Source organism: Globicephala melas, chromosome X, assembly GCF_963455315.2.
Source record: "Globicephala melas chromosome X, mGloMel1.2, whole genome shotgun sequence".
NCBI classification, from domain to species: domain Eukaryota; kingdom Metazoa; phylum Chordata; class Mammalia; order Artiodactyla; family Delphinidae; genus Globicephala; species Globicephala melas.
Genome location: NC_083335.1, coordinates 23,712,793 through 23,728,045, shown reverse-complemented (window position 1 = coordinate 23,728,045; position 15,253 = coordinate 23,712,793). Strand labels below are relative to the sequence as shown.

The following is a 15,253-nucleotide window of genomic DNA, read 5'->3' as shown; positions in this document are numbered from 1 at the left end:
GGAGTCACGCGAGTTGAGTTCTTTCGGTGGGAAGGAGTAGGCAGTGCGGTGAAGCGAGGGTCCGGGATCTAGGGCCAAAGGCCCTCTCGCTGGGGCCTGTCACAGAAGTGGACGTCGGAGGGTGATGCCCGACTAGGCTGCCACCTCGGGCTGCGCGGGGGGCGGAGAGGCCCGGAGCACGAGTCCCCAGCGAGCCCAGTTTCCGATTTCCCACAGCACGGGGGCTCCTCCGGACATTCCTACCGCCCTCCCCTCGACCCCCCCTCCCCAATAAAGAAAGAGGAAACGCGGCGCGCCCGGCTGCGCGGCGGAAGCGCTGCTAAACGAATGAGTAAGTCAGGCGCGGGCACGCCACCTTGTTTACCCCACTCGGCGGCGCGCCCCTGCGGGCGCCTCGTTGGGAGGCGGCGTCGGAGACGCTGAACCCGGGAGGCAGTCGGCCCCGATTGGCTGGAGATTGGGAGGAGGATGCTGGGTGGGAGGGCAGGGGGCCAGGCGTTGCAGTGGCGACTCTTTGCCGCTAGATGACGCTCCCTCCCAACGGGAGCCGGGCGCGGGTTCGCGGCCGACAGATGGCGCCTGCGCGTTCCATTCGCCTCCAAGTCGCCGAAGAGCGAACACCCCAAACAATCCCGAAGCGCCACCAAAAAAAAAAAAAAAAAAAAAAAAAAAAAAAAAAAGAGAGAGAGAGAGAGAGAGAGAAAAAAAAAAACCCGCCGGATCCGACCGCCACTTTCAAAACCCCCCACCGCTCTAGAACCGCGGGAGCTTCCGTCCCTGAGTAGAATTCGAGGGTGTAAAGAAGAGGAAGGGAAAAATATCTTGTACCAGCCCAGGGGTGAAGAAGCCCCCGGCCTGAGAAAGAAAGAAGGAGGAGTGGGGGAGGCGAACAGTCTCGTTGCTGCCTCTGTATACGCTGAGGGGGGAGGTAAGTTATAAAATGGCGGAGGCGAAGCTTCTAGAAGTTTGGAGGGGCACCCGGAGGGCGCGGGGCCCACCGTGAGGCGCGTGTGGTTGAAACAGGGCGCGAGAGAGGAGTTGGGAGGGAAAGACACTGGGCACTCTTGCCGTTTAATTTCCTCTCTTCTTCCTTTGCCTCCAGCGGGGCCCGCCGTGGAGCGGGCGGTCAAGTGAAGGCGGGGAGAAGCCTCCTCGTCCCCGCGTAACCCCCAGCCCTTCTTTCTCCCCTCTTCCCCCAAGTGGCTCCCTCAGCACTACCAAGAACTTCCAGCCCCCCTTCCTCCCTACCTCCTACTCCTAGAGTGGCTTTCTACCGCAGGACTCTTCTTTTCGACTACCCTCGCTGAAGGTTTTCTCTTCCTTCCCTCGCCCCACTCTCCCTCGGGGCCTCTACGGAGACCCCCCCCCCCATGGGTGGCCCAAAATGGAGAACGCGGAGCAGCGCAAGATGGAGGCTCTGCTTCTCGGTGTAGTGTTAGATTTAGGTGCCTTTTCTCCGGCAGGCTCTTAAGCCTGGGAGAGCCCGAACTGGAGGTGGGGTGGGGTGCGAGCCGTAGTGGGGAAGGCCGGGCGGCCGCGGTTGGGGTGGGGGAGAGCGCGGCATCGCGGCGAGGGGAAGGAAGAGAGCAAAATGGTGGTGCTGGGAACCTAGGGGGGAGGGGAGGCGAGGAGGCTCGCTTGTGTATATTTGGGCCTCGGACCGAGGGAGGCGAGGGAAAATCTACTCTGATCACACCCCTCCCTCGTGCCCCCTCCCTTCTCCCTTCCCCTCCTTCCTTTCCTCCCTCCCTCCTCTCCCTCCCTCTCTTCCTCCCTTCCTAGAGAGGGAACAACATTCATGTGACGGGCCCCTCTGCTTCTCCCCCGCCCCATCATCTCCAGCGCGTGGTGGGGGAACTGCCGGGGAAAGCGATTGGCATCGATCTCTCCATCCCTTCCGAGGCCCGACTTCGGTCAGTTTTCTTCGGGCAACAATTTTCTGAATAGGTTGGGGTCTGGCGGTGTTGGCCCCCGCGTGCAGACCTTGCCCCGAAGGGGGCCCTGCCTGCTTGGCATGGGAGGAGGGGGGAAGGGCGGGAGTGGAAGGCTGTTTGTTGGGGGGTTTTGGCGCCACTTTTGTTTTAGTTTTAGTGCTGCTTTTCGTTCCCACCCCCACCCGCACTGTCTTTCTCAAGGCACGAACTGAGCTGATCCTTGCCCCAGGTAGGCAGCTTCTGCTTTTTCCCTCCACACTTTTATTCTTGCTTGGGGTCGACTTTCTTTTTTCTTCTCTCACGTACCCGGTGATCTGTGGACGGCGATTTTAGGACGGAAAGGGTCGGATGGGCCATGGGAGAGAGAAGGTGTGGGAAACAGCATCAAGTAGTTCCGCAAAACTTTGAGCCCCGTTCTCATTTTCTTCTGGCCTACATTCGTAAACGTATTGTTGATTTCTGCCCTTTTTTTCCCCCGTCGCGAGAATGTCTTGTTTTGCCTTTAGTTTTTTTATAAACCGCTGTACTTTCGACATTTAGTTTCCGCTCCCCCTTGGTGTATATGCCATTTTATTTTTAATCATGAACTGTAATGGGTTTTATCGTGTGATTTTTCGTGCTGCAGTGTTCAGCTTTAATTTATAATATTGCATTAGTAGTTTCATCTGGTTTATGAGACTTTCTCTTCTGTGGCCTAGAAATGTTTTATATGTTGTTGCCTACCGCCCCCCCCTTTCTCTTGGATGTAGTTTGTTAATTGAGGGTCATGGTGTTTGATTAAATGGTTATTTACAGTTTACGTGATATATCTATTAGAAACTTTTGATGTGTAGGATTAGATTTAAGTAAACGAAGAGCTCGTGTTGGTTTGAAATGGTTCCTTAAAATGCGCGGGCCGCCCTCCCCCCCCACCGTAGAGCCCCATCTTCCCCTCACACTGGAGTGTAAATTCCATACCCCTTTTCTCCCACGGACCGCCGTATTTCACGGCAGCCACACCCTGTATTTGTCTCTGTGGATTGGGCTCATTATCAGCTTAATTTAGTGACTCTTAAACCACCATGATGGGACTTGCTTAAGCACGAAGCTTCTTTTCCTGTTTAGTCCTAGTGGTTAGTGTCGAAAGAGGAATAATCGAGGTTTCTTGATGAAACCTGGTGCGGTCCAACCTCTGCCTTTTTTCTGTTGTCTTTTTTCCTACTCCGGGCTGTTGGCGGTGTCAGCACCGCTGCTGGGGGCGGGGGTGGAGGGGAGAAAGAGTCGGGTTACCGAAGTGCGTCATTCCTGGCTCTAGCAGGGCCTGCTCGGGAGCTGCTGGTGTTTGTTACTGTCCTCGCAGCACTTTCCTGCCAACCTTCTCTCTCTGCGTATTGGTTAGGAGCAAAAGCAGGAGGCGGTCTCCTAATTCTATCTGTAGCCTAGCGCGTTGCGTTTAAGGGTATATGTGAACTTATTAAAAAAAATCGGCCTGGAAGGTGGATACATTTCTCTTTAATGACATACAATTCAGGTAGTTTAGACTTGATTTCATATATTTTCCAGTGAACGGTGGGGTAATTCTGAACATTTTAAACCACTTACGTTAAAATGCCTGTTTTTTTTCCTACATTGATATCAATCTATAATTAGGAATCAGAAGGACCAGTTAAGGCGTAAGTGTTCAGCGGTCTTTCAAGTGCTTGAACTGTAATTTTATGACACATTATGTTAAATAGTCTTTTTTTTTAGTTTTGAGCCAAGGTGCTACGTGAATGCAAGCTAATTGTAAATGTTTAAGTTCATTTTCATCACATTCTTATTTACCCTTTTAGACGTAATTTTAAATATGTCCTTGGGATCTTATTGGCTTTATCAGATTCTTAAAGATGGGTATTTCCCTGTTTAAAAAAAATCCGAATTCTTAAAAAAAATTTACCACCTAACAAGTAATTGTATAGGGTGGCTGTACAGTTACATTGTTAGATTCTTGACTTCTTGCTAGTCTTTGATACTTTTTTATCTTTGGATTTTTCTCTGTACATACTGAGCACAGTGTCTTCCTTTTAATTCTTTTCTGAAGATAATTGGGGGAGAGGTGGGAGGTAGAGATGAAACAAAAGTGGCCTTGAGTTGATGATTGTAGCTGGGTGATGAGTACAGGAGAGCTCATTGTACTATTCTCTCTACTTTAGCGTGTACTTGAATGTTTCCATACTTAAACAAAAAATTTGGAAGAAAAAAATTCAGATTGTCTTGCAATTTTGGTGTAATGACTTAAGTTTATATTTACATATTATTTGCCTGGGAAACTTGGCCTTGTGTATAAGTAATTACACAATGTCTGACTTACAAACTCAAAAAATATTTAAATTGAACCAGTATAGAATAAGCAAGATAAATGGTTATAAATTGGTTGAACTTTAAATGTTTGTAACTTAGTCTGAACGTGCTCTACTTTGTTTCTTTTTTAATCCTTTGAAAATAGGAAAATTCCATTAGCAAATTTTGTAAATTCTGCTTGGTGTCTATTTCATTAAGTTGGAGTTCCAGTGAGTCAGTATGAAAGGGATTTACTATTAATAGGAGGGGCTTTGGCAGTTGGAATAAATGACAGTGGAAGGGATTCGGGTGCCCTAGGGAGCATTCCTGGTAAGAAGATCGAGGTAGGAGTTGAATTCAGTTTCAGTATTTGGTGTTTAATGAATGGGTAGAGAAGAGGATTGGAAAAGAAATCTACTTCTTACCTGATCTTTCCCACTGTGAAATAACTATAGCATCCTAAGGTATCAGAGACGGGCAGTGGCGGTGGGGTGGTTTTTTAAAAAATTGATCTGAAAATGAATGTTTACATACAAAATGAGTTAAAGCTCCCCTCCCCCCACTTTTAACCATCTGATGCCATAAATAGTTAAAGGTTGATATGTAAAATATTTTAATGTTTTATATTAAGAACATCTGACCAATACCCATCAACAGTAAAGTAAAAATGCGATGCCATTAAAACCTTCAGTCTCCTTAATTAGTGTATTTGTAAATTGCTCCTACAAAGAATTTGTAGATCATTTGAAGTTAAGTGCCTTATTTTCTGCAATTTTGTGTTGTTCAGTGGCAGGTTTTTTCACCCTATAAGATGTATTTCTGAACATACGTCAAAGTTTTAAAGGGAACCGAAAATAATGGATATTTAACTTCTGTATTTGGCGAAGTGTGATCCCTAATCATTATTAAAGCAAAAATTCCACCCTAGGCTGGGGACAGACATTTCGTAATTGTTAATATTAGTCTGTTTGTATATTTCGTATTCATCACTTTAGCTTTAGAAGGATGTTAAGAGAAGACAGATTATGTATTTTGAACTCTTATATGCGAATAATCTTAAATGTTGAGGATTGTGACTTCAGATTTATTTTATTGTGAGGCAAGAGCTAAACTACTAAAGCAACAAACTATGAGTTTGGTAACTTTGAAGTCTATTTAGTTAGGTTTTTTTTTTTTAAAGCCCAAGTACTCAAGATTTTAATGAAATTAAATTATACATTATTTTTTCATTGTTTTCTTTTTGAACCTTAATGACGGTGGTGGTCTCCTGAGAACCTGTGAATTAAAATGGGTGGGTTGGGGTGGGGGACAGGCTCAGGCTCTAACTACCCTTTGGGAATATAGGGTTAGATGTGAATATACACCTTGGACAGTTTAGTAATGCTTAATACTCTGCATGTTTAACTGATGCCACCCACAATTATGTGTGGGAAGGGAGTAAACAGTGAATAGCATATTCTTCTTTGGGTTCTTTATAATAGATGGAAGACTTCAGTTTTTGATGCTGCAAGTTAACTTTCGAGCTTAAAATTTACAGTAGATGGACGCAATGATCTATTACACCTCAATGGGATAAGGTTCATATCTTTAATGTGACTTTTTTGTCTCACATGTTAAAAAAACACTGGTCTTGTGTTAGTACTTTGACTTCGCTATTAGATTATTCGAAGACTTGAACCCAACAGTTTACTGTGTAGTGGAGCTCTATCCTATACCTATTTTGGGAGTTGGGGAGCATAGCAAAGGCAAGGGATAGTCCCAGTTATCTATGGGTGTCAGTATATATTGAAACACCGTTAATTATCAGAGAGTAAAGAAGAAACTTTAAAGATACAGATTATTTTAAGAGTTCTTTACATGTATTTTATTTGTGTAATTTCTACATTTGATACATATTTAGGACTTTTAATTTGTGGTTCAGTACTGCTCCTGTATAATAATTTTCTGATATCTCTGGATATCATGAGTGGTGGTTATTGCGTGTTCTCTTTGCCAAAGATACATGAGAAAACAAAATTGTCAGCTTGATATTTTTCAGTCTCCTGAGTTGCCTGCTTTGTATTTAATTTAACCAAATTTTATATTTTGTCAGTGTGAGTGGTGTTGCTTGGTGGAGTCTTAATTTTTGTATATGTGCATTTAAAAAAAAAACTACATCTCTTTAGCAGCTATGGTAATCTGCTACCTGAACTGTATTTTTTTTTCTGAACTGTATTTTTAATGTATGCTTGCTATAGTTCTATCTTTGCTACTAGCCAGAAGAAAACAAATCTTTACATATGGTTGGTCTAGTCTAGAGATTATTGAAATTGTTTTAAGCCCCATCCTCTCCCCCAAATGAGGGGAGGGTGAATAATGTTGATGATCTGTTCTTTTTTATTTTAATTGGAAAATACACGACTAGGCTTGATGAGACAAACTAGAGCGATTTCTGTAAACTCTGGATAATCTAATGTAGACCTCAAAGGTAAAATTCCTTTATAAAAATATATTGTTCAATCTTTGCGATTGGCTCCCTACTGTATCCCTTTAAATTCTTCAGGAACACCCAAACACTGGTAAATATAAACAGCTTGTGATCGCAATAAATATATATATATTGTTTAAATTCTGTTGAATGTTGTTAGGGGGGAAAAAGCAGGTCCTATTTACACTTTTGCATGAATAACATTTGTTTTAATGGGATTTGACCTATAACTTGTTGAATCCTGAGATATTCTAAGAAACTCTTAATTTAGTTGCCATTTGAGTGACTTTTAAATGCCAATACTGTACACTGTGTGTTTTAACATGTATTGTTTAAACTTCTCTGCTACCTTGCAAGATAGATGGTTGTCATTTTACAGATGGGGAAATTGAGGCTCTCAGAGAATAAATGACTTGTCACATGATAATAATTGACAGTCTGAATTCACACGCATATTAGCCTGGCCTCAAAACCTTTGTACTTTTTTGTTAAACTCAGTAGTTTCTCTTAACTGTGTTAGGTCTTGGGATATCTATCATTGAAAGCATGTATCTTTTCAGTGTTACAAAATGAAGATTTTTTTCACGTATAGTACAGGGTTAATGCAGATTTTTAATGTAGGGTTAGATGAGTTGCTGCCTGATGAACGGTCTAATTGTGTTTTATACTAATAGTTGAAATAGTTGAAATAAATCTGAGCTTTAGGTTTGTTTGAGTATGCTCATTATACAAAAGTTTGTGGAATAATATATATATATTTTTGTTTTAGATGGGATAATATGTTGAATTGTATTCTTAATTTTTGGGGGGTCATACTATGGTAGATAGAGTGGTTTCACTGATTTTTTTTTCTTTTGTCATTTAAGCTCTATATAGAATGGAGCTAAGTGTGTCTGAGAATAGTTCCCCAATCATTCAGCATGTTTATCGAGTGATTTGAAAAGAGAATTTAGGTGACTCTTATAATTCACTGCTCTGATTGGTTCTGTAGGGTTTTTTTGGTTATTTAATGGTACCTTAAAAATATTTTCTTCTAAGTGTTAGTACCTTATCTGTTTCTACTTTCTATTCTAGTTCATCTTTTCACTTAATTAAAATTTCTTGTTCTTATTTTTTATCAGGTAATAGTTAATATTGCTGCCCTGGATTATTTGGTTCATTAGTGATCAGAATCTTGGTTTCAGCTTTCTTTGCTTTTCCTCTTTCTCCTTCCTGCTTTTCATAAACTATAACTAGAACTTTTCTAATCTGAAGGAATGCTAGATATCGTGTAGCTGGCCTAAGATAAATTAGTGGAAATGGGGTAAAACCAAAAATATTAGTGCTTTTCACAGCCATGAGTCAAATTTATATATTTTATGTTAATCATTTCCTTAAGCTTTATTCTGTAGGAAATATTTTTTCCAGGTGATACTGTCTTCTACCCAGAGTCAATATTGAGTCTTTTCATCCATATTTTCCCCTTTGTAGTCCAAGAATACCACTGGTGTTCTACCACAGAATTATGCCCCAAGGCATCCATTGTATATAATAAATTAGTTTCTCTCCAGTGCATCTAGAAAGATACTAGCTATGTACTGTTCTTGGGAGAATTCAGGAAATTGTCACTCAAATCATTTTCTGAGTTCTGTGGTTAATAACATGAGGAACACTGGTTGAGAAAAGTTGCTAGAATATTAAGGGACTTGGTTTGATGTCAAACAAGGTTTTGCTTTTCATGGTTTCTTTCCTGTCAGTAACCCTAATATAGCCTCTACTTAAAACTTAACGTTTGATAAAAAGTGAATGCAGTTGCTGATACTGCCATTTCTGTGGGATAAATTGGTCAGTGTTGATTTCAAGCAGTTAGTGCTACTTAGTTGTTTTAAATAATTGAATATTGAATTTGGGAAGTTAAATGCATAATTTCATTTGTAAAAAAGAATATTGTAGGAGCTCTGTTCATTATATTATTCAAAGCCTTTTATAAGAAGCCTTTGACAGTGACTAACATTAACAATAGGTAACACTAACTGTACTCTTACTGTGTGCCGGACACTATTACAAATGCTTTATGTGTATTAGCTCACTTAGTCTTCATAACCCTCTGAAGTAGGATGACCATATGATTTTTTGTTCAAACCAGGATACTGTTGAGAGTGAAAGGGGGCACTAAGTGGATGGCATGCTAGGATAACAGTATAAACTAGGACTGTCCCAGAGTAACTAGGATGTATGATGACCCTAATTAACAACTCCCACCCCTTTTTTAGAAGAGAAAACCAAAGCATAGGAGGCCAAGTAACTTGCCCAGTTAGTAAGTGGTAGGAAGAGATTCGAAACCCCTATGGAGATTTCTTTGGGCATGAACGTGATTTAAATTACTTTACACTGCCATATTCTTAGAGTTTGTTTTTACTCTTTGGAGGAGTTTTTATTGGTATGGGGTCGACAGTAAAAGACAAGATACAGTGTTTTTAAAAACCCAGTAGAATTTCCAGTTGGCTTTTTTCAAGTGACTCTTAAGACTTCAGTGATGATGTCTTAATGTTGAAAAGCAACTTCTCTGAGTGAGGTCCTCCTAAATAAAAACAGAAAACTCCATGATAACTACTTTTACTGTTTACATCTGTATTTGTTTTCCTTACATTGTTTAGACTCCCTTTACGGGTTTCTTAGGAGGAAATGTGAATTGTATGATATTTCATGGGGGCTCTTAGATGGAAAATTTCTTCTGAGAAGAAAGCTGAAAGAGACACAGTTTTGTGACTAAGGAGAAGTAGTATTAGAAAAGAAAGAAAAAGGTCTAGTTTAGAGACTTATTCGAAGTTAAACTGATTCTGTACCATAATTTGAAAATTAAGTCTTTTGGAGATTGATGTGTCATTTCATAAAATTAATAGTTGTCTTTTATTTTTGGTGACTTTTGCAACTGCTTTGTATTCCCAGCCTGTTTGTTTGTGGTACACACCCCCCCCAAATGATTTAAACATTTGGTGAAATGATTTCAGCATAATCACAGATTTTACTATTTTGTAAAATAAGATTTTTTTCCCTCTTTTTTCTTTTAGTGAGGGTGAGTAGTAGAGAGCTGATCTTAAGAGGACTTCATACTTAGCTATTCTAATATTTCATTGAGGAATTTGTTTTTTTTTCCGCTAGCTAGTTCACTTTTATAAGTTTTGTTGGCATCACTATCTTATAAACAACTGAGAGGCTATTAAGTAGGTCTATTCAATTCTTAAAGTCATTTGTTTAGTTCATTAAAGCCATCGTGAAGTTGGAAGGTGGGGACTGCATATCTGACCAGAGGAAGGAATTTGTGGGCTGCATAATGACTGGTAAACAAAAGGTTATTTTGTGGATTTGATTTATTATAGAAATTAATGCAGTTGGTATTTTTAAAAAGCTATTGCTGGGTTTTAATATGGGGCCCATGGATAGGGTGGAGGTGTGAGAACCCTGTGAAATTAATGTACAACATGTATAACTGCATTTATTCAAGTTTTCAAAAGAGTTCATTCGTTGTTTTTTCAGCTGGTACTTAAAGTGCCTTCAGGGATGGGATATACAGTGGTAAACTACATAGTCTCTGCCCTCAGTCAATGTTGTCAGTTGAGTTTTATCACCCCAAAAGGGTTAAAACTAACCCATTTTGGAAACATTATGTACTGGGATTACTGTATATTAAAGAATACTAAGCTAAAACCAATAGCCATCAATGCAGTTTTTTTATTATTTTTTATTTTTTTTGCGGTACGCGGGCCTCTCACTGTTGTGGCCTCTCCCGTTGCGGAGCAGAGGCTCCGGACGCGCGGGCTCAGCGGCCATGGCTCACGGGCCCAGCCGCTCCGCGGCATGCGGTATCTTCCCGGACCGGGGCACGAACCTGCGCTGCCTGCATCAGCAGGCGAACTCTCAACCACTGCGCCACCAGGGAAGCCCAATGCAGTTTTGATAGTGTCCTTAATTTAAGATTAGTGACAAGTATTTAAAAATAAGGAGTACTCTGAAAAGCTTTGGGGAAAAATAACAATTAAGGACTGTTGATGTAGCATTGCAATGCTTCAGTTCAGTCTTCGGTGGTTGTTAATAAACTAAGTTAAAGAAGCCCATGATCATTCCCTGTAACCAGTTACTGTTATCCAAAGGTTGAGACCTTCTAAGTGATATTGTGCTTCTGTGTAAAAGAAAAAGAGGCAATCAACAATCACTCTGTTATATAGGACTCTTGTGTGTCTTTCTCTACCTCAAGTTGTAAATGCTTGCGTTTAAATAGGAACTTAAATTTATCCCTGCTTGTGTTTTGCTTTTTGACTTTGGATTCTTTGTTGGAGTGTTAGCTTGAAATGTCTTTGTAGCAGTATATGATATTCATTAAATTCATTCTCTACATACATATGATGATGTAGGTTTGGTATATTTAAAGTAGTATTTCCATTTCAGGACTGGGATGTATGATACTCTCTTTTCTTGGGTTTCTAACGTTTTTCTCTTTTCAAAAGCAAGAATATTTCCACACTCACCAATGTATCTCCTGCCTTGTAACTAATTTGCAAACTTTATGGTGGTTAGAATGTTACTACAAAGAACACATTTAATATTCTCTTACTAAAAAAGGCCTTTTTTGTGATTTAAAGAAATAGTATTAAAGATAGTTGGACATGAACCTTTGAGAATTTCCCTTCTATGCTAAAGAAGTAGAGAAAATGTAGGAAATATTAGCAAAGCCATAATATTTTTCCTTTGGGATATGTCCCTCCCTGTTTCCACCACTCATTCAGGCCAAAAGACATTCCTCAGACTTTATTCCTGGCAGGAGAATTGAGGAAGTGGTGGTAGCCATGGCTGGCAGGGAAGTAGAAGCTTGAAGGTATGTTTTTGAAAAGCAAATTTGTCAATGACAAATGGATTTTTCCAGTTTGAGTATATGTACTTTTTTGAGTTTTGGTTACATGTCAATGCATAAAGTGCTACTATTCATTGAGGAATATTCAGTGGTTGGATTCATATTTGGGTGTTCTAAATATACTTGAAAAATTTCAGAGGGATTATCTGGACAATACAGGATTATATTAGAAAAGATCGTTTAGTAGGGAATTAGTTCCTAAACCTTTGAAGTTAGACTGAAACAGTTATCCAGGTTGCTGCAGAAAAAATAGCAAACCTAACATGAGAGATAATTATTTGTGTGTATAAATATGTAATGTTTATATGTACAATATTGGTGAATATCCAAACTCATGTCTTATAACTAGTTTACCTTTTTCAGACAAGGGATTACGTTTTTATCTGATTTTGAATTCTTGTCTCATTGTGTAATATGTATCATGCAGATTCTGAAATGGTAATTAAAACCTTAGGTTTTCTAGGAAAGTAACCCTACATTATAATTACATTATTAATATCTCATCTTCAAGACCTGTATGTTGGAAGAGAAGTAGTCAATTAGTTTCCTCTAGTTGGCTTTGCATTAATGATAAACTTTGTGTATCTACAGGATATCATTTATAGGATCTACTACACAGCAAGGCTCCCTAACATTTAATTTTTATTTCTTAAAACAACCATGTGAGATAATTGGTGGTATTTTCATTTACTGAGGTTCAAAATAGTTAAGTGACTTGCTCACGTTCACTCAGCTAGTTAGTGGCAGAGCCTACTTTTGAATCCAGTTCTGCCTAATTCCAGCACACTTCTTTACACAGTGATACATTGCCTTCCAGTGGGATATTTATAGACTTGTGTAGTGATAACTTTTGGCGGGGGGGAAGAGTAAGAGGGGGCAAGCATACTAACTTGATGAGACTGAGGAAGTTAGACTTCTCAAAGTAGAAAACTTTTGGAAATTAGGTAGGGGAAAGGCTTATTTTCTACCAAGAGCTGATAGGGAATAAATTATTCTCAGTCTGAAGTTAGATGTGATATGTTTCGTATTTTATAATAAGCATCAAATAACACCTAGAAGAGGGTTGGGTGGGGGAAGATGATAAAGTTTGTTACATTGAATTTGTTTTAATCCCCAGTAAAGTGACATCTGAATTAATTTTAAGGAATTAAACTTCTTATAAAATAAACTATGAAACAAAATGTTATCCAAAGCATTGTTGGCATATGTCTCACTAGTAGTGTTCCTACTAAAGGACAGTAATACTAACGGGAGCAAAATCTGATCAGGTAAATTGGTCTAAATCCAGATAACATCATGATGCTACTTTTATGTTCTTCTGTTCTGTTTTGATTTTCATTTTTCTCCAGCACCCTTTTCTGTTGCTTTTCCATCTCCACTATCTGTACAATTTCTAAAATTCTCCATGTAAAGTAGAACTGTTTTGATGATGATTTCCTTTTTTTTACTTTTATACTTTTACTAATAATACTATATAACTCCATATGCTAGGCACTGAAATAGAAGTGATTTCAAAAATAAAGCCATTTTATCCTCCCAGCAACTCTCTGAGGTAGGTACTGCTATTGTTTTCTGTTTACAGGTGAGGAAACAGGTGCAAAACAAAAAGGTAAAATTGCACAAGGACACATACCTAGGAAAGCGGTGGAGACTTGATGTGAACCCAGGCAATCTGATTAGTGTCCCATGTTCTTAGCACTACAGTACCATACTGCTGATTGTTGACATTAATATGAATGGTTTCCTCATCTTGGTAGTGTATTTATTTTAAGTCTTCTCTTTAATCATGAAGTATGTTTGCTCATCCTAATAGGAATTTTAGAGGTCAGCAGAGGATTGGGAAATTTTCTGATCCTCAGGTTTCCTAGCTATAAAATGGGTAATCCTGCATGCCTTATGTTATTATGGGGATTAGGTAACAATACTTTTCTGAGTGTTTTCTGTATGCCAGACAATATGCCTAGGGTTTTGCTGGCATGATAGACCCCCAGATAACTGTAATATTTTCATTTATTGAGTACATTCTGTATGTCAGATACTTGATGTAATATACTACTTTTACATCTTACATTGTATAGGGGATATTGTACTCATTTTACAGAAAACTGAGGCCTAAAGAAATTTAGTAATTTGCCCAAATATGTTCTCACCTCTCGGCCGTTGTATTTACTGTTCCCTCTGTCTGGTGCGGTTGCTTATTTCTTTAGGACATTTTGCTCACTCAAGTAATCAGCCTTTCAGTGAAGTATTCCTTGGCCATATCATGTAAAATATCTTTTGCCCCCAACACTTCCTTTTCTCCTTACTGTATTTCTCTGCATGGCTCTTTTCATTATCAAACATAGTTTTATGTGGGTTATCTCTTTCCCCACCTTAGAATGTAAACCCATTGAGGGCAAGAATATTTGTCTTGTTCATTGCCTTAACCCCAGCACCTAGAACAGTGGTTGGGACATAGTAGGTTGTATAATATTTGTTGAGTGGATGCATTATGTGGTATCCCGAGACTCACTAGGCTTACTTGCAAGCTGATCCTGAATTAGACTGATTTAATCTTAATGGACCAAGATGGGCATTTTCCGAAACAGAGTTGTGATGAGGATTGTGCTTGGGGCTGTTTTGGGGTGGGAGTGGGGAGGCAGTGCAGTCTCCTGTTGTAGTTTTTAGAAGTCTGTTCTCATGAATTGCCTTGAATTCCGGGAGGAGTATGTGCCCTCAGGTCAGCTTCTAGGTTCTGTGAAGCCTTTTATCTCTTAGTAGAGGTCTGCTTTCCAGCTTCTTACTGTCTTAACTTTCAACCCCTCATTTTGCCTAAAGATTTGTTCATTGACCATTTATAGTGTATTTGTGATGTGCGCAGTGTGGAGCTGTGAAGCAGGGAGTTGGCTTCATACAGGAAGATTCCTAGCTTTGCCATGATATGTACATAAACATGTATGTATGGTAAAAAAAAGAACTGCCATGTACTGAAACTTTAAATAATTGTTTTAGTTTTAATATTTTGATAGCACATAAAATCATTATTTTCTCATGTCTTGGAATTCATACCTCTTTCTTTCTGCTTCTCATAAAATTTGTTGCAATAATGTATGTAGTTGGAACATGGTAGTGATAATACTGAACCATGCTCTTGCACTTAAATGGTAGCTGATTTTTGAGAGAAAGACAAAATTGTATTTTTAGATATTTCAATCTTAAGCTGATATTAGCGCAACTGGAGTTCAGCAGATATAAGAGTAGGAGATAGACCTTAGGGATCCCTGTGCATACTGTACATTGGTCTTTAGAGGGGAGAAGTTATAAATAAAGAGGAGTAGAAGGCCAGGAGTGAAAACCTTATTATTAACTGGGTAGGAGGAAGAAGTAGGAACATTGATAGACTGGTCAGGGATATAGGAGAAAATCTAGGAAAATGTAGCATAAAATCCATAAGCATCTAAAATTTGAAAAGAATCCAGATGGCATGTTCTCCCATCTGTGAGATGATTTTAAATTGTATACAGTATAAAAACTGTTGTTTCAATTATGTCAAGATGAAATTATCTTTAAAGCTGATATAATCAATGGTTATCCTTATGTAGATTGTTTTCTTTGTGGCATCTCTTGGGAGTTGGGTTCTTCTTCCACCCTGGGTCCCAGGTTACCAGACTAAGCTGGGAAGTGGTC

At 39.6% G+C, this 15,253-nt stretch overlaps 1 protein-coding gene across 6 annotated transcripts in view; it reads left to right on the top strand.

Annotated features, from left to right (window-relative positions):
- Nucleotides 1-708: 708 nt before the first annotated feature.
- STAG2 (STAG2 cohesin complex component) overlaps nt 709-15,253 on the top strand; it is a 116,173-nt gene continuing 101,628 nt past the window's right edge. For 3 of the 6 annotated variants that reach the window (XM_060292090.1, XM_060292091.1, XM_060292086.1), the window contains exon 1: nt 709-928. The gene's annotated coding sequence lies outside the window, so the exon portion shown is untranslated. Of the gene's footprint in view, nt 929-1,304; nt 1,495-1,731; nt 1,914-15,253 lie in introns of those variants that run through there. The other 3 variants (XM_060292087.2, XM_060292089.2, XM_060292088.2) reach the window with 3 other exon arrangements.